General features: G+C 38.4%; 1 long non-coding RNA gene across 2 annotated transcripts in view; it reads left to right on the forward strand.

Annotated features, from left to right (window-relative positions):
• Positions 1 to 26,943, forward strand: part of LOC140332982 (uncharacterized) — a 160,160-nt gene that overhangs the window by 24,821 nt on the left and 108,396 nt on the right. For both annotated transcript variants that reach the window (XR_011921263.1, XR_011921262.1), the window contains one exon: positions 2,612 to 2,733. This is a non-coding gene — a long non-coding RNA (uncharacterized lncRNA). The remainder of the gene's footprint in view (positions 1 to 2,611; positions 2,734 to 26,943) is intronic.

Below are 26,943 nucleotides of genomic sequence, written 5' to 3' on the forward strand. Positions count from 1 at the left end.
AAATTTTAGATGTACTTTTTTCATGCTAGGGACGACAGTTATCAAGTAAGAACAGAGATTTACCCCTATTGGGACGAGATTAGGTGAGGCACTAGCTTTTTATCCCACCCCACTATCTAAAGCTAGAAATAAAATTTAGGCGAGAAACCCTATCTTTTTAAATGACTTGCTTACGTACAATCAGTAAATGGAAGTTCTGCCGCCAAGACCCAGATAGTTACATGCAGCATAGGTAAGCTTAAACTGCCAGTCACACACCTGAAACAATCATACAGTTACACAATTACTGAACACCTGAGCTGAATACTCATCTTGGGTCAGAGATTTAGAAGGGATTAAAGGCTGAGGAGCAGAACAGCAACCAGACAAGATGGATATGAAAGATCTAGGTCACCAATGGCAGAATGCAATATTTCTTAGTGACCGCTTTGCTGTAAAGCTGAAAAGAGGGCTTAGCTGATGACTTTTGATAAGGTCAGATTACTTTTCCTGGGTCCAAATATACATATCAGTAATTGTACTGTTCAGGGGGAGGAAGCCCCTGCAAAAACTACATGCAATCCTGGCCAATATTTGAACCTGGGACTCAGCGCTGCAAAGAGTGCTAACTACTGAGCCACCTTACTGCTGTGAATTATTACCTGTTGATCCATTTAAATAAATTTAAATTTAAAAAATACTCTGTATATTATCATTATCAAATTTTATACAGTTTGCAGAAAACAATAACTATGGTGGGCTTTTAAGACAGCTTATGCATTCTCACGCACACATAAGCCATTAACAAATACATAATTTATCTGGGTCCAAAATAAATAAATGTTTAGATATGTTTTACAACTTAGCCAACAGCACAGCTTCCTTTCATCCTCAAGCTGAGCGCCATGACAGTTTTATGGCCCCGGTCACACCCAAGATCTGCTTGTAGATGTGGGCTGTTGTGTTTCAGTGGCACAGATTGTTCCCCACCCATTGAGAGGGTTGTTTGTGGGAGCTGCAGGTGTGAATTCTTTAGCACAGTTCACTTGTTATCTATCCAAACAACTTAACCCCCAGGGTTGGGGAAACAGGGAAAGGTTCTTGCATCTAAGCTCACACTGTCTGGAAATATTTGTGTCTGAGCAGCACGCCAAAGTCTTCTACAATAAATCAATATTTTTCCATACTCTTAAGAAAGTGAAATGTTAAATGAGGAATAGAGATCTGCAAAATTGAGAGTTTTAATTTACCCTGAAATTTATGTTGAAAAGCCAGAAATGTCACCATCTTGGCAAAATGCATTTGAGTCAATGGAGAATGCAAAATTAACTGCTTCAGAGCCCTACTATTAGAATGTAATGGCAGGTTTTGGGGCTTTTATTTCTACATAGAATTAACTGCTCGGTGGGCTTTCACCTACATCTGCCTGACATCTGAGCCTAAAGGGTAACCTTTACTTTGTAAAGAAGCAAAAAACAAATACAACATGATTTTGTGATATGCTGTTGCTAAATAAAACCTTTTTTAGTTTTAATAAAAATATCTCTCTATTTGTTGGCGATGGGGGGAAGATATAGTCTCCTTCATATATTTTGCGACTCCCTGGCTCTTTTCTGGTTTTGTTAGGTTTATCACCCAAGAGTTTGAGTGATCCCCAATGACCCTGACTTCTTCCTGTTCTTTCATAACTTCTTCCCTACGAATATGTATCGAAACTTGGTGATCAGACACCTGGTCACATCTGCTAATTCTTGTATATTTGCATGTTGGTGGACATTAGAACCTCCTCTTGTGCATTTGCAGCTTTGCAACGAATTTCAGTGGTTGGGAGACCTGTTTTTTTGGGATACAGGCAGAACAATCTTTACCACATGGTTCTATTAAAACCAATTTGCCAGCTCATCAGGCATATTTGCTCCACCTGAGGTCGACCTGAACTGACCTTTTTTCTCCACTCTTTGATGTGCTCCCGAGTTGAATTGGTCCCTTCTTCCACATGCTTTTTCAGCTCAGCATGATGTCCATTGGGGAACCCCCTTGGTTGCAATCCTTTCCACCCCCCTCCATGTTATGTTTACTACTTTCTTTCCCTTGCTTGTCCTTGTTCTTTATCTTTTTTCAATTTTGGGTTGTATGTATCTCTTTCACTCTAAGTACATATCCTGTAGTGTATATTAGCAATTGGTAGGGTCCGAACTGTCTAGTACTTGTTCATAGATTAACACGAGATACAATCATTGCATATGGTTGAAAAAAAGTGCCAAGTTATATTTAGCTCTAAGATCAGGTCCATTACTATGTAGTATTGCTGTCCTGTGGGATATTTATGTACTGATTTCTTACTAGTTTGTATTGTACTTGTTACTTTTTTAGTCTTTCTAAACTTCTTTAAAGAAATAAAAATACAACTCTATTTTAAAAGGCACCTGCTATAATCTGCAAAAAATGAAAGTATGAAAGTAAATTCAGAACGATATGGTAACCCATTTGTGGCTTTGTTGGTGTACAGAAAGCAGCGAAAAATGTAATTTCCTGCTTGCGTGATCGGTACAATCAAAGTTTAATTTTAAAGGGAGTTTCAAGTTTGGTGAGAAATTCTCCATGGGTTAATTCTGAATTAATTTTATTGCAGCTATCCTCATTGGAATATACAAAGTATGCCAGCCGAATATAATGAACTGGAATCTCTCATTTAGGAATCAGTTTGGAAAAAGCATGGTCAAACAAGCAGCTATCTCTTCACAACAATAACAGGTAGGAATCTGCATCAAAGTTTGTTAAAACCCTTGCAATGAATATATATCACTTGGAGGGAAATATTTATTTTTTTAACAAAAGTGGAGTTACATTTCAAGTTGTTGTTGGACAGCTTTCATCTCAGGATCAGCAACTTTGTTCATTGGTTTCTGACAACATGATTACAAATAATATATGACTATGACAACGAATCATAGTATTAACAATATAGACACAGTAGTTGCTGTGTTTGTTTTCTTTGTCAAATATTGTGACACTGACAGGGCTGGGTGTGGAAAAAGGTTTGTTATTATTTTAGAACCCATTTTCCTAATTATTAATCCTCCTTAGCTTTACAACTTTCTGCTACTTCCAAAGCTGCCCCTGTACAAAGCATTGGTCAGACCACATCTGGAATATGCCATCCGGTTTTGGGCACCAGTTCATAAAAAGGACATTGTGGAATTGGGGAGAGTGCAGAGAAGGGCAACTAAACTAATAAAAGAAATGGAGGAGCTCAGCTATGAGGAGAGATTAGCTGAACTGAATCTATTCTCCCTTGAGAAGAGACGTATAAGGGGGGATATGATCACCCTGTATAAATATATAAATGGTCCATATAGAGAACTCTCTTCCCCATTATTCACTTTGAGATCATTACAAAGAACAAGAGGACACTCCTTGCGTCTGGAGGAAAAGTTTAAGCTCTGGATAAGGAAGGGATTCTTCACTGTAAGGTCTGTGAAAATGTGGAATCAGAATCGGTCTGTGAAAATGTGAACTAGTGTATAACACAGGGTTATTGGCTTTCAGAAAGAGTTGGGGGTGTAATCTGTGTCATTGCTTTGTCCAAGCTCACAGTGCTGTGTTTGATGTATAAAAAGTGTGTCAACCATATCTAAACTGTCTTGGTTCTGTGCACCTGAGTTTAATAATCTGGAGTGTTTCTCGACCTTTATTTTACATGGAAGAACCCTTAAAATAACTTTCAGGTCCTAAGGAACCCTTTCTAAATTTCCTATATCCACAGCTTACAGTATATTAGTGTGATGGTCAGTAGGTGGTCAGTAGTAGTATAATTGGCTCTTACACTGCTGGCTATTGGGAAGAATGTCAGTCACCCTTACAAAATGATCATTGTTATCACCTAAACTGATGTAAGAGGCAAAAAGTTCTTATTGCTCAGGCAACCCCTAGCAACCTCTGGAGGTACTCTGGTTGAGAATTACTGACCTGGAGGGTTGCCCACGTATTTTTGACCCTAAAATGTCTTTGGTAAATTTGCCCAATATTATAGATAGTCAGATCAGATCAGAAGCTTAGATCATCTAGTGATGTGAGGAACATTCCGGTAAAGGATGCAGATTTATAGGCCTTTTGTCTTTTGGTCCACTTGTGTCTCAATGATTGTGCACTGCATAAAGCCAAACATAAGAAAGCTATTCATGACTTGTTGGGAATTAATCCAGCCTGCCCATTGCATTTTGCCTGAAAGCAACTAAACCAGTGCAGTTGCTGCATCATTTCTTTAATAAGAATTTCTGCAGATTATAGATAAAAAATATTTCAGACAGAATACTGTGGCATACAGACATGGTTTACTTTTGTAGCCATATGTGCAGCTACAGTATGCACCCTGCTGGGGTAAGGATTTATGGAAGTGGTTTTATGGTCACCAAAACGTGTGGGGGGAGGCGCACCCAGTTAGTGGAGAATTTGCTTGTATGTCCAGATATGCGGTATTAATCATCTCATATTATTCACCAGCATATTAGACACAACAGCTGTACACAGCTATGGGACTTCATCCTCTGAAGGATGTGCAAAGATATCCCTCCACCCACCCAAGTTCCACCCGATCCAAATTACCAGAGGGGACAGAAAATTGCTGATTCACATTGTGCTGTGTTTTATTGTTTGCAATTGAAATTGAAATCCCTGCTGACAGTTTATCATAGAAATATTTATTTTACAAAGATTCACTTTCTGCTGCATCCTGCTGTTGGATCCTGTAGAAAGCTTTCCTGTAATATTATGTTTTAAAGAGTCACCTAAAGATATATTTAAAGCATACCAAAACTCAAAATGTTTACGTTACATAGAAGAGTGGACAACCCTTCCAAATAAAGTAAAAGTAAAAATGTTTTTGTTTTTTTTGCATCCCGGGATGCTCTGGCTACTCCTTCTGCACATGCCTTAATCTTTAGCATGCGCAGAAGGGGCATCTTTTCCACCAAGAGGAAAAACATGCCTGATCTCATGTATGCGTAGTGAGAACGGCTCTCTTTTTTTCCCCCTTCCCAGTGGCTACATCACTACGATCTCAAACCTGCGCAGTGTGAGATCGGGTGATCTAGCAAGAAGACTGGAAGGGAAGACAGAATATGGCGGGGCCCTGTGCTTTCTCTGCACCGGGACAAAGAGGAATCCCAGGACAATGCAGGACCGGATCACAAGAAGGACCAGCACCATCAAGGGCTCTCTTGGATTAAAGGTGAGTGTCATTTTTTTGTTTTTAGTTTACTTCCGCTTGAAAAAAAACTGTTGTCAAATACAGTTTGTCATAGCTCCAGAGAAGCACCTCAACACTACACATTTTATTTTCAATATCAATACTGATATCTCCCCCGTTGATTTGAATTTTAATAAAATGTTCATGTTACTAAAGAGTGTTTTTGTGAACCACATGGATCATTTGGGTATCTTCTTTTAAAAAAATCTGCAAAAGGCAGGCTTGTCCTTTAAGGGCTGTTAAATACAACCTTGTCCATGCTGGTAGTCATTGGATATACCTTCGTCTGTAGTCCTTCCCATATGGCAGTAACACTTGCCAGGCCTCGTCATTTGTCCCCGACTAGAACAGCAACACTTTCTACTAGTACAGTCATACATTTTTTCCATTTTCTGGCCAGTGGGACAGAACACTAGTAATATATTGTTCTATTCTGTGAATTTCAGGGTTTTTTTCTGCAGTGACTCATAGAGATTTCTTGTAAGAAAACTCTAGAATAGCTAAATTGAAAAATGTTGCCTCCTTTTTGTGGGCTAAGGATGTTAATTTGATGTTCCATTTCTAAGCATGTGTTGTAATCTAAGAGATTGGGAATTACTTGAACTTTCTCAAAAATGTGGATGATATCCGCTGGACCCATCCTTTTTTTCGATAGTACAGCTCATCCTAACGCATTTTAAAGCATACATACAGTGACCATATTAATTCATCTTAATTAATAAAAAATCATAATGGGTTTCATGGACCGGAGTTTTTTTTTAACAATAATTTGATTTCTTTTCCCAACATACAGATTCTAACTTTTGGATTCCAGCTGTCATTTTGCAGGACTGTCTAAAATGACATCTAGAATCTGGTTGCTCCATGCCAGGTTTGGTGGTACTTCGAAGTGGCCATTATTGTGAATGATAGAACGCTGTACATTAAGTAAGGGTTGCAAATGACAGACAGATACAGTGACACAGGAGGAGGGGAGGACCCTGCCCTGAAGAGCTTACAATCTAAGACATGGAGGAAGTGGCACACAATAATATTATTGAAGGATTCCCCATCTTGCCCCGAAGCAATTGCTTGCAGTACTGTGGCTAGTTATGTACTTGCATAAAACTCTATTTACTTCCAGGAGCCCTGTTATTATTATTCATCATTATGCCTCTACCATCCTATTGTGGTCACTACCTCCCATCCTATTGTGTGTGAAATTCCCCTCCTAGATTGTAAGCTCTTCGGGGCAGGGTCCTCTCCTCCTGTGTCTCTGTCTGTATTAGTCTGTCATTTGCAATCCCTATTTAATGTACAGCGCTGCGTAATATGTTGTTGGCGCTATATAATTCCTGTTTATTAATAATAATAATAATAATAATCATTATGAATGGCATACTGAATTCTTTCCACCTTGCCTCCATGACCTTCCTCATGATTTCCAACTCTAATATATTGAACAAATGCCTTTGATTTGTCCAAACAACAGGTACACTTCATATTCTACCTTGCAGAGCCCGCCTGACTACTACAAACTAGTGATCTGTAGACTAATCTGGTAACGAATGGGAACAGCTGCAGCCTTCAGCATTTAATGCCAGTCTGTTATTTATGAGTTCTGCCAATTATATAGACATGCCTTTCATGTGTCAAGGAAAGTGTTCAGTGATTGCGGTCAGTATTTACAACTTTTGCAGCCTAATGAGGATATTTTTCTCTTTCTGAGCATTTTTATTTTCAACTTCTTTTCTGTGCACAGTGCTGCCTTACGTCAGGGGAGTTTTATTTCAACATTGGAGTGTCAGTTCTGTGTAACTTGGCTCAGTCCTGCTTTAAAAGCTGAATGAGTTGCTGCAGAAGCTGTGAATATTCAATTCTCCAGGTACAGAGAAGTTATTAACACAGTATTGTGGAAGGAATAGAAATAAAGCAGTTGGTACAAATGTTTAGGTATATGTATAAATATGTATATAAAGGAAGTATAGAGTGGGGCAGGGTTAAACATCTGCCAACTTTTACCACTGGCAGGATTTCAGGTTGTTTCCTGTATGTTCATGGAGACATTTGAGGAAAGCTCCCAATGGTCACACAAATGATTGCAAAAACCTGGCAGGAATTTTAGACCTTCCCCTGCATTATACACCAGCAAAAAAAAAGAATGTTGCTGGCAAAAGTTTAAATTTAACCAGAGGATTAAAGGAAGTGATATAAACTTGGAAAACAAAATTTGTTGCCCACAAAAAAAGCCTAGCTGTCATTCCAGTCCAGGGCCTGCACGAGGAGCAACAGGACTGCATTTGTTTTAATACAAGGCTACAAAATGGCATTGTGGCAAGATCTGAATAATAAATAAAAAGGGGGGGGGGGGGGGAGAATGCAAGCATCCAATTGTATTGGCGATATGGGAACTTTACATAAACTTTTCACTACAGCAATCTGCTACCTACACTCCTAATCATTTCATAGTTTTCAGTGACAAATTAAATTGATTAGCACAGAAATGATTTTGATGTATTTCCTTTTTATTTAAATCCCTCGTGTGGTGTGTAAAAATGCACATTACCTTCTGAAATAACGATCACATATAACCAAAATAATGAAAAATGGAAAGTAAATATGTAAGGTACATTATGACTCTAACTACATAATAACGGTTCACTTAATGATTTAAGTACATTCACCTGCTTCTCAGCTGTATTTTCTTTCTTGCATATGGTTCTTCCACATTTTAATTGTGCGTAATTGTGTCCCCTATGTCAATGCAGACCTTTGTGTCTAAATTTACTGTACATTTATGTTTCTTTACTTATACTTACAGAGTATTCTGAGTTAGCTGCTTGTCATACATAAAAAAATGCCATCTTCAGGTAAAGATGACAGATCTCAATTTATTAAATCAGATTAAATCAAATTAGAAATTATTGGAATCCCAAATTTGATGCTCTTCGAAAGATACTAGATGCCTGGCTGATCTTTATAATTTAGAATTAATTGCAACTCTTATGCATAAAGTAGTCAGGAAGAGTAGGGACCCTGCTACAACACATTGTAGTTCAGTTGAGTTGTGTTGGGTAAGATGAATTATTAAACTGATTTTTGGAATAATGACACATTGCAACATACTTCATGGCTTGTGGTGCATTGCAGTGTGCTGTAAAACATCTGTATTTTGGAGGTGCATTGGGTTGCTATCCAAACCAAATCACATTTTAGATTATAACTTGACTTACAAGAAGCCGTCTTCCACAATGCTATCTGTAAAGTAGTTCTTACAGACAAATGAATACTGCTGCCATTTGGTCATTGGCAAACAACCACATTGTCTCCCAGATGTTGACTCTGGTGTATGTAAAGTAGTTGCATGGATTTTTTTTCTAAAGCTACGTACACACGGCAGATTTTTATCGCCCGATAATCGGCATCGGCCAATTATCGGGCGAAAATCTGCCGTGTGTACAGTCGGTGTCGTCCATCGTCCGGACGACCGACCTGCCGGATCCACGGACGATGGATGACAGCCGATCGTAATGAAAGGGAAGGGGGAGAGCGCGCTGCAGGGTGCCGCTCCGTCGCTCTCCCCCTCCCCTCTCCATAGAGCATGAACGGTGCTGTATGTACAGCATCGTTCATGCATCGTGCACTCCCTTGTCGTTGGAAAGGATCGTGAAAGATCCTTTCCAACGACGAAAATTGCAAGTGTGTACGCAGCTTAAGTTGAAGGTATACTTTATCTTGTTTTTCAAAGATATTCACTTCATCATCCGCTCTCATATTACTCTCTCACATTACTCTAAAAAAATGTCTTCATAAGCAGGGATTATTAGATGTCTATCTTGTAATCCTCATAAGCAATAAGTTATTGGGGTAGTGCAAAGCAGACCCTTCGTGTCTGTCTTTCTTCCTCTCGATCAGGTCTCCCTAGGGCCTCTCTCGTGAGAAGCACCCTGCTGGTTAGTACCCCTCCTTAGCTTAGAAACAGCAATGATCTCTCCCTGACAGCAGGAAGACAGATGGACAGTCACTGTGTATTCAGGTGCAGATATTACAGAGCACATGGTCGCCATCTGAACCACTAACATCTTGGGTATTTTTAGAGGTGAGGAGAGCAGGGTTTGTAAAATGGGCTCAACGTGTAAAATCCTTCTGGTGAGAACATCGTCACACTTTGTAGCACACTTTGTTTATCAAGACTGCCATCTGCGGAGGCCCTCTGATGCTGTGTGCGCTCACTAACTCGCTTCTCATATTTGCCTAAAAATTGTTTTACATTATACGTTTCCAGCTCAGATGCCAGCATTAGGCAATAACATTTCATCATTTTTTTTTTCTTTCTTAAGACTTTTCTTTTTGCCAGCTGCTACTAGTTCATCAACACCTGGATTCAGTTTGTGTACATTTGTGTTCTATTACTCCAACAAGTTTAGGGCTTATTTATCCTTCTTATAGTAATGCAAAGCAAATCTGTAAAGGAGTGTTGAAGTAGAATGCAATTTTCTGGTAATTGCACTTCATTGCACATAGAAACGTATGCTGTGACATACCTCCACCTAGCACAGGTGTTATTTCTTTAATGTTTGCAAATGAGTGTAGGACACATTTTTTGGGTTTTAAAGAGGAAGTAAACGCAAAAGTGCCTAAAACCCAAAAAATGCACTTACCTTCAATCCCACACAGCAACCGATCTGGAGGTCTCTTCCATCAGGTCCCGTGTTGTCCTGGTATCTCGTGCCTGGGTCGGGTGACGTAGGAAGAAGAACACAGAAGAAAAAAATCTTGCCGATCTCACTGCGCATGCATAAATCAAATATTTCTCTTTTTAGGAAAATGCTCCTTCTGTGCATGCCCAAGATGCTCGCACATGTGCAGAAGGAGCACCCAAAAGCCTCCCACGATGTGTGACGTAGGTATCCCGGGAGGCTTTGGGCTTCCATTCATTCTCGATTAGGGGGCGGTGCTGCACCCTTTTTTTTTTTTTTTTAAAAAGGGTGTTGAACTTAACAAAAACCTAAAGAAAAATGTATTTTCCCTTACAATAAAGGGTTGTCTACTAAAATAGTTGACAATACATTAATACATTAAGGAGGGGAGAGCACCAAAATCATCAAATTTACCAACACAATAGAATATATGCATTGGTGACTCTCCACCTAAATAACAACATTTACAACAAGTAAAAAGAATGAAGGAGTGGAGGTGGGGAAGGGGAACATTTACCAGGGGCAAGAACCACAATAAGCAGATTGTCAAAGAACCATTATATATTAACTTAAAATGTGAAGCGTAAAGGCCTCAAGCCTGCGCCCTAGCCAGAAACCAGTTACCCGTGGAGTAGAACATTCATGGAAACAAGGTTTGGTCATCAAGACTAAAAACATCAAAACTAAAGAGTCGGTTTTGAGAGTTGATATGTGTAGATACAGAAAATGTATAATGTATAATGTAGTTTCTGATATCTGTAAAGATGGGATTGTCACATATTTTATTGTGTATATGTCTTCGCATTCCTGGTTTATGAAGATTTGGAGTACTGTCATAGGATGACACACATATTTACTGAAGAAATTGAGTCAGCAGGAGAGATAATGGATGTACATCTCATTACTAATTCTAATCTGCCTCCCCAACACCTCTACCATAAATGACTTGCTTTATTGTAACAACACACAGTCATCATTATTACTTTGGGGAAATAATAAGATGGATTAAAGTTTATTCGGGTCTGATGGCTACAACTTAGACACAACTAAGGGTCACTTAGAGATGCTAACTGTATATTTCTTTAGTGACCAAAGCATACCAGCACAAAGCTTGATCATTCTTTGGTGATATTGGTGTCACTTTGGTGTCCATATACACTGATGATTATTGGTGATAGAATCTTTTCAATGCATGTCAGGTTAATGTATGTTGATGGAAGTTATACAATGTGCCTTGTTACCAATAACTTAGTATGGCATCTCAATGTACTTGTTCATTTGCTGCAAATGCACCTGTAAGCATATCATGTGTCAAGGGGTTCTTCAAAAAAACACAGGTTTGTTTTTTTTGTGTGTTAAAGTGCACTGTTAAAAGAATAGACTTCTTTAACCTGGTTTGCCTTAGCCCAACATTTCTTAACAAAATATCATAACACACTCCAATTGCAATGCTCGTTCTGTCCTTTTTGCTACACCCCTGCATGCTCTCTGTTCTGCAATCCAGCATGGGTTTATTTATTTATTATTAGCCTTGCATTGTTCAGGATGATGCCAAAGCCTGGCCCACGTGCCCAAGCCTCAGGTATGAAAGGAAGAGCACTTGCAGAAGTAAGTGGGAAGGTGAGCGTTACTCCAACAACATCATCACCTAGAATAAACAAGCATGTATCCCTTTCATTGGGGAGGGGGACCTCCTTGAGTATGAAAGTCATTTGCCTAGGTTTCAGTTTAAAGCGTAACTAAACCTGGGATACTTACCTGTTCCCATTCTGTCACAGGGCAATGCTATCTTCTTTTGTCTCTAAAGCTGCGTACACACTTCCAATTTTTATCGTTGGAAATGAACGACGAACGATCGATTGGGCAAAAATCGTTCGTAAAAAAAGTAACTAACGACGTCGACGAACGAGGATAGTCGTTGGAAATGAATGACCATCGGATTGGACGACGATCGTTGACCATCTATCGTGTGTACGGTCGTTCATTGATCGTCCATGGTCTGAGCATGCGCGGTGAACGAACGTTCGCTCACTTCCTGTGGTGCACGTCACTTCCTGTATCGTTCAAACGATCGCATCTATCGTGTGTACAATATCTGCGAACGATCGTGCCGTTATCTGTATGTACAGGATCGGTGCTATACGATCGTTCGCAGATATCGTGCAGGATCGTTCGTCGTTCGTTTACCAACGATAATAATTGGAAGTGTGTACGTAGCTTTACTGAATATCATTGTTGATTAGCATGAGGTATCTACTGTGCAGGAGTGCATTCATTCCCAGCATGTTCATGGGAAGCTGGGATTACTGGGCATCCCTAAAACAAACCATAGCTTGGCCAGTAATCCAGAAGGTAAGACCAGATATTGCAAAATGGTCCCTTTCTGTATAAACCACCTGCCTGATCATCAGTTGTTCAAAGTGGGACTTCCAGTTCCAGTTTGAAGCAATACATAAATTGAAAAAAAAAATATTTTAACAATTACCTTTATCTATGCTGCTGTCTTTTAAACATATTCACCTGCTCTCCACTAATCATTCACAGGTTTTTAGTAAGTGAGCAGCCTGTACCTCCAGACAGATTAGGTGCTATACCGTCTGGAGGTGTCACAGCAGGGGGAACTTCCTGAACATGACCTCACCTCAGGGGGGATCTTCTTTCAGGTGGTGCTGTGGGCGATGTACAAATCTCTAGCTCTGACTCACCACAATTGTGGATAATGTGATAGTCATGTTTCTGATGTATCAGTATACATCTGCTGGGGGAATTACCAGTATTTACTGCTTTGTGGTTCTTTTGTTTATCCTTTCCATGAGCAGTTCTTATCCTTTGGTGCTTTCCTTGTTTCTTTTATACAGATCCTCAAAATTATTTACCTTGCCTCATAGCTTTGTATCTTGCCAATTTACAGCTAGGGATGGAAAATCTGATTGCTCTGTTGTTCTCAGATGATAAACTTTGTTCAACTATTTTAATGCATTCCATACAATGAGGAATATTTACAGGTTGTATAGGCAGAGGCAAACTTTGATAAAGGGTATGTAAACTTTTTCAAATAACTTGTATAGTCACTTTTGGTCTGTGAAGCATACAATAAAAATTGTTTTTATTTGTACAGTAAGTGCAAGAAGATACAAGTTGATAATAGCAAAAATATTTGAACCTAATAACTTTATTTTTTTTTTTTTTTACTGGTGCTGCATTTTTATTAGTTTTTTTCTCATCCCCTGTGTTAAGTGGAACTAAACCTTAGAAATAAAAAATTGCAAGATCCTTTGTTGCAGGAGGGAAAGGCATTGTCCCTTTCTACGATTACCTGCCTGACTGCACTTTTTACAATTACACTCACCTGTCCTCGCTCCATGACTCTTCACAGGTGTCTTTCGGTCTTCTTCCTTTGAGAAGTCTTCAAGGCAGGTAAGTATGTTTTATTACAATAGGACATTAATACTTATTATTTTTATTATTATTATTACAAAGTATTTAAATAGCGCCAACATAATACACAGCGTTTTACAAAGTCCATAGTCCTGTCACTAGCAGTCCCTCGAATTGGCTCACAATCTATTGTACATTTTTGCTATAAAAATCATAGCTGCTTATTTTTTTTTTTAAATTGTCGAAATATAGTTCCACTTTATTACGTTCCTACTAAGCACTTCACTACATATAATTGTCTCTATGGTCTTCTACTCCCTCTTGCAATCTTAAGCTCCACTATGCAGTGAAAGCAAGAGGCTGATGAAATTCACATTGCTTGCTCTAAAAATAAATTTATTGCATTCATTAATACAAAACTGTTTTTATATTTGTCTGTTCTGTTTAAGTGCAGGAACTCTAGACTGCAGTTTTCCACGTCTGGGTTAATTCCTGGAAAAGTTACAGTCCGTGGTCTTCTTGACGGACAGCAGTTCATGACATCACTGGGGGAATCGTCTAACAGATTTTAGTAGGGGAGAAGTTACATTCTCCAGCCCTGAATCAGTATGAGATTGTAAATGACGTGATATATTTCAGTGCTCTGTCGGCTGCTTATAGAAGCTTACCTAGTTTATAGCTTTCTTGTTACTGTATCCAGCATGAAAGCTAAATATATTGTACAATTGCTGCATGCCTGCCATCCAGACATCCCCTCTCTGCAGTTTTATCAGTGTCAAAACTTTATTTTTTCTTTTCTGGATGACATCCAAGCCTTTTCTATCAGGAAATTGATTCTTTATGCATTAATTCTCCAAAGGTTTCCTTCCAGCCTGATGCATCTCAATTGAAGGGAAGCACATTTTTGGATATTCCTGTTGCCTTAGGCCTAGGGGTCAACGGGATGGTGCTGTGTAACTTTTACAACTTATTTTCTGACCTTCCCTTTGCTTACTTCAAATGGGTCCCAGTCCTGAAATTCCTAAGAATGCCTTCTGAACCTGTCACCTGTTGCAAAGGAGAAAGTCATCCAGTGACATGTATAACTAAGCGTGGGAGTTTAATGAGGCCTACAATGAGTGTGGAGCAAGATCAGAGGGCCTCTCTGTCACCTTTGACCTGGTCGGTGCTTCTGTGCCTGTCACTGTAACTGTTGTCACTCTCCTCCCTGTAAACTATCCTCAGTAACTTTCCTTTGATGTTACCGTGTCTTTAAAAACTCACATAAAGGGCCGAAAAACACAGTTTTGTGTATCTATCTTCCCTCCAATTCTTCCCACGCATCAGCAGTTCAAAGTATTGCAGAGTTACAAGAGCTTCTTTGACTTATGCTCCCTGTACCTACTTGGGAAAACATTTGGGGTGTCAGAGGGGATTGTCACCCTCTCCCCCCTGCTGTGTTTTTCAGGATTGAGGGGAGTAGGTTTCAGAACAGTTGTCACTTATCAAAACACCAGAAGACCCCAATCCGCCACATTGGTATTTATTGAGAGGGGTTTTATAGCTCAGCCATACAGCACTATGACTAATTCAATAAATAAGTTAGGGGAAGGGCTTAGAGTGTGTCTAAAGCTAATTATTTTATTGCTATTAGTTTACATGGAATATGGAAGAGTTAGAACCTTTGTCAGGTGTTTATTGCTGTTTGTCCCTGCTGAGAAGTTTCCTCCTGGTGGCAATTTTTACTGGTGCTGAATTCAATTTTAAGTTAGCACCAGAACCCATTTTATTGAAAGGTATGCAAATACCTACAATAGACTTATCCTATTTAGTCCCTTTCAACATGTTTCTTTTGACCCTTATGGTGGGGTAAATATGCAGTTGAAAGTGTTTTGATTTGACCTTATAATAAATACTGTACAGCATATGTGATATGCATTGGAATGTGTACTGCACAGAAGCGTGAAAAAAAGTTCAAGCCCTTCTTTTCATTGCACCACATTGCAGGGCCTAAGGAAAGATTGTTGTGGTGTGCCCTTGGAGATACTGCTTGCACCTCTATTGGCAGCCTGTTAGTTTGTTGACATGCAGTAAGCTGCACTTCATTGCAAGTGCATTAAGAAGGTGCAAAATAAAAAGTGCATCAATGTGCATAATGTGCGTTGCTTTGTGCTGGGGTAATGTGCAATACCCCAGTTCAGTGGTGTGAACGATCATTAATGTATGATGTTCTTTGTACATAAATATTAGCGCAGTGGTTTGGTAATGGTGATATAATTGATTATTTATTATGGAAATGTTAATAATAGATATTATTTATTAGAGGCAGAGTAACAACATGCATGAGTTGTGGTTTTGGTTTATCCTTTTTCCAATAAAGACTGCAAGTAGTAACACATTTTAGGCAGGAAAGATTCATTTCTGAAGTTTATGTAGATAGAAATTCCAAGAAGCTGCACTGAGATTTTACCGATAACAAACGTATTTTATTTTAAGAAGTGGTAGTGGTTTATAATGCAAAATAAATGCCGTTTACTTTACATCTGCTTTAAAAGGAACTTGAAATTATAGAACTATGCCATAGGACTACTTAATTTGCTGTGGATTTAATCAGGTAATGTGTTTGGTGCAGATCATATATTTCAGTAGCAGGTTTGGAATATGAAACATAAAAGAAGTAGAGGATTGTAACCATTGTATTGGCAGAGAAGCATTATTTGGATCCGTGGTTCTTCAGTAACTCCCTGAGTAGGTAGGGAGGATCTGAGTAGTCCAGGGCCGTATGTACCTTTAATCCTTCTCGGTCACATAATTTCCGGATATATTAGGAACATCCAGATGTCTCTATTACAAGATTTTCAAGCTTTTACTTTGATAATGGCGTTATAGAAAACTGCATTTCGTGTGATTTCCATGCATACATTTTAATTAGTTTATCACCAAGGAAAGTACCTGCATAAAAAGCTTTAGATTGATGTTGTCTTTGCAGGCTCTCATCTACATCCTAGTAGAATGACATTCCCCATAATGAAGCTGAAGAAATATCTTTTTATACATTTTGAGCAATCAAACTTTGTATTCAGTGTTCAACCAAGTCATGTTTTTAAGCTAGGTGGGAAGAAATTGTAGGTTGATGGTAGCCCCTGTATTATGACTCAACTTATTAGTAACTACCCAAAAACAGCCGGGTGGTTACTGAAAAGTGCCAGGTGGTGCACCCGGCTGAGGAGAACACTGGTATCATTGTAAAAATTGGAATTCAGATAAAGACATTAAATGGTGGTTTGTATTGACCACAAACAGAATTAAGTTATCTCAGTCAAGTGTGCCAGTAAAACTTTCTGCAAGTCCCATAGGGGTTAGTGAAAGAATCTTTTTAATTTAAAGGTACCTCTCTTAGACAGCTGTCACTTAAGCATATAAGTATGTATTAGGGAGCATGAACCAATATTAGTGGACCCCTAACAAAATTTTGGATGCCCAAAAAAAGTAGGGCAATGTTCTGCATGGCTCTAATCCCACTCACCAACGCTTCCACTCCAAGCCCCAGGCTCACTGTATCTCTGCCGGTTGTTGCTCAGGTCAGCCTTTCTAGCTCTTCTTCCCATAGTTGCTTTCTAATCTCAACTCAAAGGAGAGGCAGTGCCAGGCTCATAAGAGCATCTTGCAGCTTTGTAGAGATGTGGTGATGCTGCATTCTGGAGTAGTGGTGCCGGCATTTGAGCTTATTTCCACCATACAAGCTGATGGAGCCCTAGAATTTGTCTTAGACAGGCTTCAATAATCTATTGCAAGATCTTTAAGTACTACATTTCTGCTGATGTAGTTTACCCCATGTGGAGCTGCAGCATAAATCTGCTCATGGTGACCTATTGTCAGCAATATTTTATATCAAAATTAGTAGCACAACTGATCCTATTAAACACAACTATCTATAACTAGTGCAGTCACTGGACAACTTTATGATATTTCAGACTGTATATTCTGTGCCAGGAAGACAGACTGGTTACACGGGATAAAGTTCTACACACAACACTGAGCTTACAGTGCTGTGTCACTAACAGAGCTGTATACTCATCTAAAAAGTCATTATGGCCCCAGGCTCAAACATAAGGAAAAACCCCAGCAGTAATGTCTTTATACCATAGTAGAAAAGGAGAAAATGGGGGCAAAACTCTGTATACTACTCTATATATTTTATACTATTCTATTACCTCCCTAGCGATTCATTTCTTTCCGTTTTTTTTATGTCTAAAAGCGGTACATTGTTTTTCATGAAAATGTATTTTACAGTATATTATAATAGTATGAGTATAATATAACTAATAATTATAATATAATTTGAAACACAAAATCATGATTGAAATATGAAAATATGATCAAAATATGGAATTAAATAAATTAATATATATATATTTTTTTTATTTTAAAAAAGAATAAATATTATAGTCATACTATTATATATACTGTAAAATAAATGTTCTTGAAAACAGTGTACTGTCTTTACACATATAAATCCAATTTATTGCATTCAATACAGTTACTTTGTATTGTATTGAATGCAATACAAATTGATTTTGAATTTGCTGCCCTGCCCCATCGGCAACGTACACACGCACCAACTCCCCTGGTGACTCATCGAAGACGACGGAAGAAGAAGGAAGAAGACGGAGATCGCAGCGATGTGCGACGGCGGTTCAGGTAAAGCTGTATTTATTTACCTTTCCATAGGTTTACCTAGCCCGAGTGTGACTGGGTTACAGCTTTCAGCAACTTTTTTCTACCCCTAGTCACACTCAGGGTTACTGCTTCGGAGGTTAATTAAATTAGTAAAAGGCCCTAAAAATCCACTGAGATAGCCTATCGGTGAAACGCATTGGGTCAGAAACTGCTGTACGATTTATGATCATGGATTAAGAGACTGAAATAACTAATCATCATGCAAACTATAACCAAAACTTCTTCTTGAGAATGTTATAAGCTTTTATATCTTTTGATCCTATTTACCTGTGTAAATACAACTTAAAGCGCAAGCCTCTCTCTGTGTCTATACTTGCAAATATAAATTGCTATCTTTATACCAAATACAAGCGCAGCTCTGGACAACTTAACAAACCTGTAAGCCACTAGTGTGGGAGGTTGTGGCTGGTGACAAAAGAATTAAAAGTCTTGCAATCCATAACACCACTTTTTCAGAGTTTTAATAATGACATAAAAAGGCAGCCATGCTCCCGTTTTGTCTGTTTTGGTCCTAAAGATGTGTATGTATTATTTACCCAATGTGAATAACCCTTGTTATATCTAGCTGATCACATTCACATGGTTTATTAAATATCCTAAAGATGGTTTAAAAAACTTGATTTGAAATGTTATATCTACGTAGTACCATTATTTTGATCCCTCTGCATAATATTGTCTCCAGCACTCCCAAGTGATAGCATGACGTTTCTTGCACATGGATTTGTTTGGCAAGCTCTAAAAAATAAGGATTTTCAGTGCTAATAAAAAATGGAAATCCTTTACCCGTCAAGGGAAATGTTAATTCTCAATCAAAATTTTTCAATATCGTTTCCGCTGGAGACACCCGAGCGTTCGCCTCCTCTTAAACATTTCCTTTTGTCTATGTGCTTATAAACAAGGGTGTAAACCAAACGCAGCCTCGGCTTATATGTTTTTTTATTTTATTAATAACAGAGATGTTGAATTTGATTTCAAACTTCTGTTTATGCTTCCTGTGTTGTGGAGACAGCTTCCTCTTTTTGTTCACCTCGCTCAGCAGTCTGGAGCGCCGAGTGTGGACTGAGGCTCTTAAAATCTCACTTTTGGCTTCTCTTTCATATACTATTATATGACTCGCTGGCTCAGAAGTTGCTGTCTGGTTTCAAGATTTTATCTTGACTAAATACAAACTGGAAAGTTGACAAGTGGATTGCTTAAGCCATACACCAACGCTGAAATCAGATAGATTTTTATTTAAAGAACACCTCCGGTCAGGATAAACTAAAGAAATACAATATCAGACTGCATGCACCTACAGTTCTACATTTTCTAATGTAGCACTACCAGATACAAATATCTACATATCAGTTTAAAGAAATATATGTATAACTGATAAAATAAATGGAGAGGGCTCAATCTTGGAAAAATAAAGTGTATTATAGTATTTATTTGATTTAAAGGTTAGCACGTTTGCTTTTGCAGCGCTAGGTCCCAGATTCTAATCTTGTCCAGTACTCTCTCTTCATGGAGTTTGTATGTTCTCTCCATGTTGGTGGGGTTTTCTCCTACATTCCACAAACATGGCTGCCCTCAAAATTGACCTTATACTGGACCTGATTTATTAAAGCTCTTCAAGGCTGGAGAGGATAAACATTGATCAGTGAAGCTGGGTGATCCAGCAAACCTGGAATGGATTTCTTCAAAGTAATTTGCTATTTGCTAGCAAATGTTTTGAATCCTGAACCATATCCATTCCAGGTTTGCCAGATCACCCACCTTTACTGATGAAAGTGTATCCTCTCCAGCCGAGGAGAGCTTTAATAAATCAAGCCCATAGTGTTAATGACATATGTCTATTATAGGGACATCTGATTGAGAGCCCCTTTGAGGGACAGTTAGCAATATGGCCATGAACTTTGTAAAGTGCAAATTTTTTTAATTATTATTATTGTTATTAAACAGGATTTATATAGCACCAACAAATTACTCCTGTACAATAAACAGTGGATATTCTGTATATTTATTGTTTCTATATGTGCAACATATATTTTCAGTCACATGTGGGTGACTGATTTTACACCATTTTATAAAAAAAGGAAACACTTATTTTTTTTAATCTGTATTTATAAGTGTGAGCTGTCATCATGTCTGTGCTGGCAAGTTAATTGAAATATCAGCCATATGCTGTAACAGTGTCCACAGTCATTACATTAACCTCGGAAGTTTGCACGTCCTAGCCAAAATATATTGTAGAGCTAGAACAGCTCTCAGACGTGTGGGTGTTTATGTATAAAGCCTGCTGATCTCAAAAACAGTTATGTTCATAAAACTGCTACAGGTGGCTAAGAGGGCATGGACTTTATAGGATAAGTATGATATATGGTCTTCTTTTCTGTCATTCCTTAGTACAGTGTATCACAGCTTAATTGATGTGGAGTTATGCAGTAGTGCTGTCATTAAAAAATCTCCAAATTTATGAAGCACTATTTGGTCATGCACTAAATCTGTTCTTTATTGAAAGCAGATTTTGCTTTTTAACTTCCAGTGTAATGTCCTAAGATGCCTTTTTATTTATTTATTTATTTATTTCAAATACCAGATGAATGCATGGGGATATTTGCTGGCAGTGGCATGGAAGGAAATTGCATGCTCTAAAAAAAATTGATCATAGATTGACATTAACATTATCCCCCAGCCTTTTCACTGTGATGAGGGCTCTTTGGAGATTCATGGTCAAAGCAAGTGTGCATAAGGAAGCATACTTGTGCGCATATGTTTACAAATACTCAGTGCTTGCTCGATATTTGTGCAGTAGATTTAGGATCCACTGTAGTAGATTTAAATCTTGCTGCATAAAAAAATCAACAGATGCTTTTTTCGAACATGGCAAAGAACAAGTTCTTTAAAATGCCATACTCTGCTACATTGGCCATGGGTCTGATTTGGATACCCATGAGGATATGGTTTGGGGTGTATACCTTTAAACAAAGTAACTTAAGTACTTAACCTCATGCTACCTGGATGTATTTTTCACTCAGGTGTAGCCCAAAGTATGAATGTTTATGCATGGAGAAAGGCAAGTATTCAAGGAAACAGGTCAGATATGCTGTATCCCTCTGGGAATATTTTCCCTCTTTTGATATTCCGGAAAAACAAAGAAAAAGAGGAAATGAAATGAATTTTCCCAGTTTTATATAGTTGCTATCAGAACAATTGGAATGTAATGTCCCCATTGGAATATTTTTTTTTCTCATTTCAATGAGAGTCTGGGATTTCCTTTTTTGTGCTGGTTATCATTGGCCATATATAACCCCCATCCTTCTTCAAATAATATTAAAAAGCTGATGGGGTTCTAAACCTTCCTTGCTCCATCCGAAATGTAAAAATAGAATAAAAAACGGCTATAAATAAACTTTGATACCCGACTTACTAGGAATTTTACATCTTCTATCTATAACAGGTACTTGCCATACAATAAAAGTGCAATGAAAGAATATTCTGGGCAGTGCACATATACTTATATCACGGAGAGCTGCCTCCCAGACGGATTACTGGTTGACGGAACAAGTACAGCCGACAGTCGTTCAATCCTTTCCCCAAAGCCAGCTTTCCGTCTCCTGGCCGTGACTTCACCTCAGTTAAATTCTTCCGTTGAATTAATAATAATTATAATAATATTTGTATAGCATTCAGCAAGTCTGGAAGTGGTTCACATGTGTCGTATACCATTACTGCGGCTGAAGTGAACAGACATGACAGACACATGAAATTTCCCCCAGTAAAGAAAACATGTATGGTTGTTGTCACGGAAATCTCATAAAGTTTTACAGTCACAGTCCTTGCAGCAGAGGAAGCAATCTTTGGAGCGGATCTGACCTGTAGTAGAGTCAAATTAACCATTACCTGGTTGTTAAAATTAATTTTAATAACTTTACTGACATTTTATATGAATGGAAAATATAAAACACAATGATGAAAACATTTTTATAACATATTTTTTTTTTGCTCTCAGTTGCTAGTAGCTGGTATTTTTCTTTTTCTATAGCCATCTGAATGTTTAAACTGCAGCTTATCAGTACTCAGATGTAGTGACTTTTTTTTATATCAGTTTTACCTAATAATACTGGCCTAGAGTGACAACGCTCAATCACTATGCTGTATTTATGGATAGGAAGTATATTAGGGCTACATCTTCTCCCTTATTGGAATTATTCTATCATTCACAAAATAGGCTGGAAGCAATGAAACCAATAACAGCACAAAGAGGCAGAGTATTTTATTTTCACAAGATTTCCATCAGTTCTTCTTCAGCTTTCAATGGCGTTTTTAACAGACCAAAAGGGGTGCAGATCCAGTCTTAGGTAGGGTTTATATAATATATTATTTGATAAATAAGGATACTTATGTAAAGTATTCCTTGGCTTTTACCATTATATAATTTCTACTATCATCAAACTAGATCTCAAGTCCTTGGAAAAGCAGGCCCAGTCTGAATAGGGAGGTTCTTCTAAAAGAAGCCAAGCTGTGCTATGCATGGGCACATTTTTATTTTTTATTATTATTAATATTATTATTATTAATAATAAAAATAATAATAATTGGTTTATATAGCACTAACATAATACGCAGCCTTGTACATTAAATACGGGTTGCAAATGACAGATACAGACAGTGACAGGGGAGAGGACCCTGCCCTGAAGAGCTTAGGATCCTAATACAGGGCTCTCCCCAGGCACTTTTAGCTGGGCGCACCACCCGGCACTTTTCAGCACCCACCCGGCTGTTTCTGGGTGGTTACCGAAGAGTTTGTTCACAATACAGGGGCTGCCACCCACCTAAAATGTCTTCCCACCCGGCTTAAAAAAAATTCTGGGTTGAGCACTGTAATATGCCATCTAGGAGAATTAGTCTCCTTGCAGGCTACCTGACTGAATGTTGATCAGCAGCACACTGATACTGTTGCTTTGCTTCCTTAGCATGTTTTCTTCAGCACATTTGTTATTTCTTTTTATATAAGGGGTATTAGTTATATCTAATGGACAGTTTTTGTTTTTGCTCATGTGTATTATTTCTGGATTGCTTCACAGTTCATTATTTTATTGTTGTTGCTTCTGCTGTATGAAGATGTACAGCTCCTGTTTTGTTGTTGTTTTTTTTTCTTCTCTCCCTTGGGACAATGGCAGAAAATGCCAAAACAACACTAGTGTAGCAATAAATAATATCCACAGATCTCATATCCAGGAAGTACAGCAGGAGCTGTAAAATAAAGTATTGAACTTTTAAGATGAAGAGGTAAGATTTTTAAATATCGCAGCCTATTTAAAATTGTGTCCAAAGTTCCACTTTACATATATTTATTAGTAAAGCTTTATCTGTCATAAAAATTAAGAAGAAAACAAGCAGGGAGGATTGATAAAAAAGACAGACAAGGTGATACCTTTTCAGGTATATTGTTACAGATTCTTTCACTGTTTTCTTTCTTCAGTGTTCTCTAACAAAACACATCTGTGCCAATGCCTCCTAAATCTTTACAAATGCAATGCAAATCTTTTCTAAAGTTTTTTTTTTTTTTTGGAAAGAGTAGGTAATGGTTAAACCCCAGTTTTTTAGGTTTCATATGTCAGGCTGCGGAGATTAGCCTTGACTTCCTGCTCTGTAGACGCAATAACAAGTGAAAGGAAATCTCTACTCAGTGAGGGAAATCCTCTATTAGTTGTCACAGGACCTGGAAGATTGTCCCTCCTGTTCTGGTGACAACAAGGGTTCTCTTTTCACTGTTGGTTTTCACCAAGAGAAAGTAGATGTTCCTAACTGGGACAAAGTCAATAATAAAACCAGAGCTGGGTAATATGAAAAAAAAATGTTTTGACCTTGGACACATTTTATCATGACTTCACTAACAAGTTTGTCCTTTAAAACCCCACAGTAAAATCTTTGAATGGTTCAGTAAACTGACAGCATATGACATAATCTGAGCATATTCTAGTCTAGAATATTACTTATTAACAGTGTGTAGATTTACAGCTTGCCTGAGCCTGGCCTGGCAGAGAAACAGCGGTAATTATCACTCTCTTTGGGAACAGCATCCTTGTTTCTGGTATGCATTACATGCCTGTGTGCAAGTCTATCCCAGTTCCGGATGACGAGCCATGTGATATTACAGCAATGATGATTCCTCTCTCTACAAAGTGTCTTTGTTCCTTTCTGGAACGAATGGGTTGGAGGCAGCCGACTCATTTGTCATCCTTCTCTGTGGGTAGAGAGGTACAACACAGTTCTGGGGGTAGTACAGGGTAATCCTACCAGCCTGTTGCATTCTGCCTATATAGTAGACGTGGCATTTATAACAAATCATCCTGTGACATGACCCCATTCTTATACAAAGAAGCAGCACAGAATAGTTCCTTCACTGCCAATTAAACTTTGCCCCAATATAGTCAAAACAATAGAAAAAAATAAATCAGATCCTTCAGCAAGGTTGTCACATTTTAGTTCAGCATAGGTTTCCTCCAATGAATTAGCAGGTAACAGATGATAAATCCACTCTTTATGGTACATACCCAGTGTTCTCCCCAGCCCCTTTTAGCCGGGTGCACCACCCTGCACTTTTCAGAAACTGTGACTGATGAGTTGGGTCACAATACAGGGGCTGATGATTTGGGTCACAATACAGGGGCTGCTACCCGCCTAAATTTGTTTCCCACCCTGCTTAAAATAATTATTGGGTAGAGCACTGCATACCAGTTTTTAAGCTTGTTCTCTTTGCTAATAATTGGAATCGATATTTTACTTGCTCTCTGAGAGTCCATTCACACTACCTGTGTCAATAAATGCAATAAAGTCTATGCTATGCTGTGCATTTATAGACAAATTGCATTGGTTTTTGCAAGACGCCATTTAACGAAACTATAGTTAGTGCATCAAAAGTGCAGCATGGAGGTTTTTGTTAACACAACGCAGTTTTGGAGCATGAATATGGAAGTGATTGTATACTAAATGCAGGTAGTGGGAGGGATCAGAATAGTTCCATTGCTGATTCTTCTGATTTAGCATGACCAGTATGCACGTAATATACTTGACCCTCTAATACTATATATTATGCATTATAAGTTTAACAAACCAAAAACAAATTTCTAAAAATCTTAAAACCGCAAACCCAAAAGTATAATTTATTTCACTCTGTAACTTGTGCAGATTAAAAAGTAGTTTGGAATATGATTGGTTACCCGATACACCAATTTCCTGTAGTCTTCCCACAAATTAATGCAGAATCATGTGCTTGGAACGGATATTCTACATTTTCTTTTCTCACATATGATTCCTTTCCCATCTCCTGCAAATTAAAACTGTTCTTTACTAAGATATAGGGTGATATAGGCACCCAGCTGTTTCTTACCTCCTGGGATATTTATGTCACATATCTCTGGAGGCTTCAGGACAGGATCAATGGATGGCGTGCTTGGGCAGCATGACCGGGGGGGGGGGGGGGGGGGGGGGGTAGGCTGTTAAAACTAGGAAATAGCAATTGACTTCTGAAACCAATATGGCACCGTTGGATGGAGCATGCAGCAGCAGAATGGAGGTCTAGTAGAAGACAATGCAGTGTTCAATAGGCATATTTACTATGGACAAAATGCCAAAAGGAAATTTAGGAAATTCCATTTTAAAATTTTACTAGGGCCTCCAGTCTCCCTGGAAGGCACCCAATGTGTGTGAATCTTTTTTTTTTTTTTGCTGCCTTGTGGACATATAATAATAATTATTGTTATTATATTGGCATGTGGTGCAGAGGCGGATGCAAAGGGTACCAGGTATACTGAGGTCCCAGTTATTCGCCTCACAAATACATAGTGAATGCAAGGAGCCCTCATCATGCCCTAATGTTGACTGGCACAGTGATATTACTGCGGGGGAAGCGTTGGATTGAAAGAGAGTTTTGCAGCCTAATTTTATTAATGAATTTTATTTAAACAGAACCCTATCATCACCTTTTCTACATTATCAAACATCAGCTTTTGTTTCTGAAGGATATAAATCATACTTTGAACATCTGTATTAGTACACATAAAGTTTACATTTTTGTTTCTTTTATTTCTGTTCGGCTCCCAGAAGGCAGTACTGGTCCAGTTTGTTTTGCTTTGTGTATTCAATGCTGTCAGTCAGTATTATAAAGTGAAGTGGACAATTTTCAGAGGTGTCAGGTAATTATTTTGGTAAGAGAAGAGCGTGAGTGAGAATTGGATGCACTTTTATTAGATTTTAGCAGTTCCCTGTTAAAAACAAAATTCTCCTTGATTCCTGGATCTATTGGATGTATGATCTCCTTTAAGCCAGCATGCATGATCTATGGCTGCACAGGGAAATTCATTGTTTATTTTAAAGACACAGCATGAAAGCTTGACAGATTTAGTCTGTTTATGTAAATTCGCCTAAGGAAGGGTTCAGTTTTTCTTTTCGCCTCACCTCTAAAGGCTTTTCTGTTTCCATGTGTAGCCTGTGCACTCTAGCAAGAGGAAGCATTGTAGCACGCGACAATTCTTTCCAGAAATTTATGGTCCTGCAGGGAGATGCATTAAGGTCCAGTCAATCTGTGAACAGAGCCATTGCACTTCCTCTCCTCTAATTCCTTACTTTGAAGCTCAGTGTCCGGCCTCACAGGCTAATAATACCCCCTCTCTTCTTGTAAAATTGCACAGCTGGTTGGCACCTCTTCCCTTTTTTTTTTATTAGAGAGGTTTGTGCCACATTTCTGAGTACGTTGACCAAATCCAGTGTATGTTTTCCTCAGATTTTTCTGCACAGCGTTCAGCTTCTGTACAACAGGGCACAAAAAGGACAAATATTTCCCAGCAAACAACCGTGTGCTTTTTTTGGGATCGCACGCTGACTTTGCTTATTTTCCCATCAAACTTTTTGTCACAAACTGCTGGATGATAAAATTTATTATCTGCAGGTTACACA

This window comes from Pyxicephalus adspersus, chromosome 6, assembly GCF_032062135.1.
Source record: "Pyxicephalus adspersus chromosome 6, UCB_Pads_2.0, whole genome shotgun sequence".
Classification (NCBI taxonomy): domain Eukaryota; kingdom Metazoa; phylum Chordata; class Amphibia; order Anura; family Pyxicephalidae; genus Pyxicephalus; species Pyxicephalus adspersus.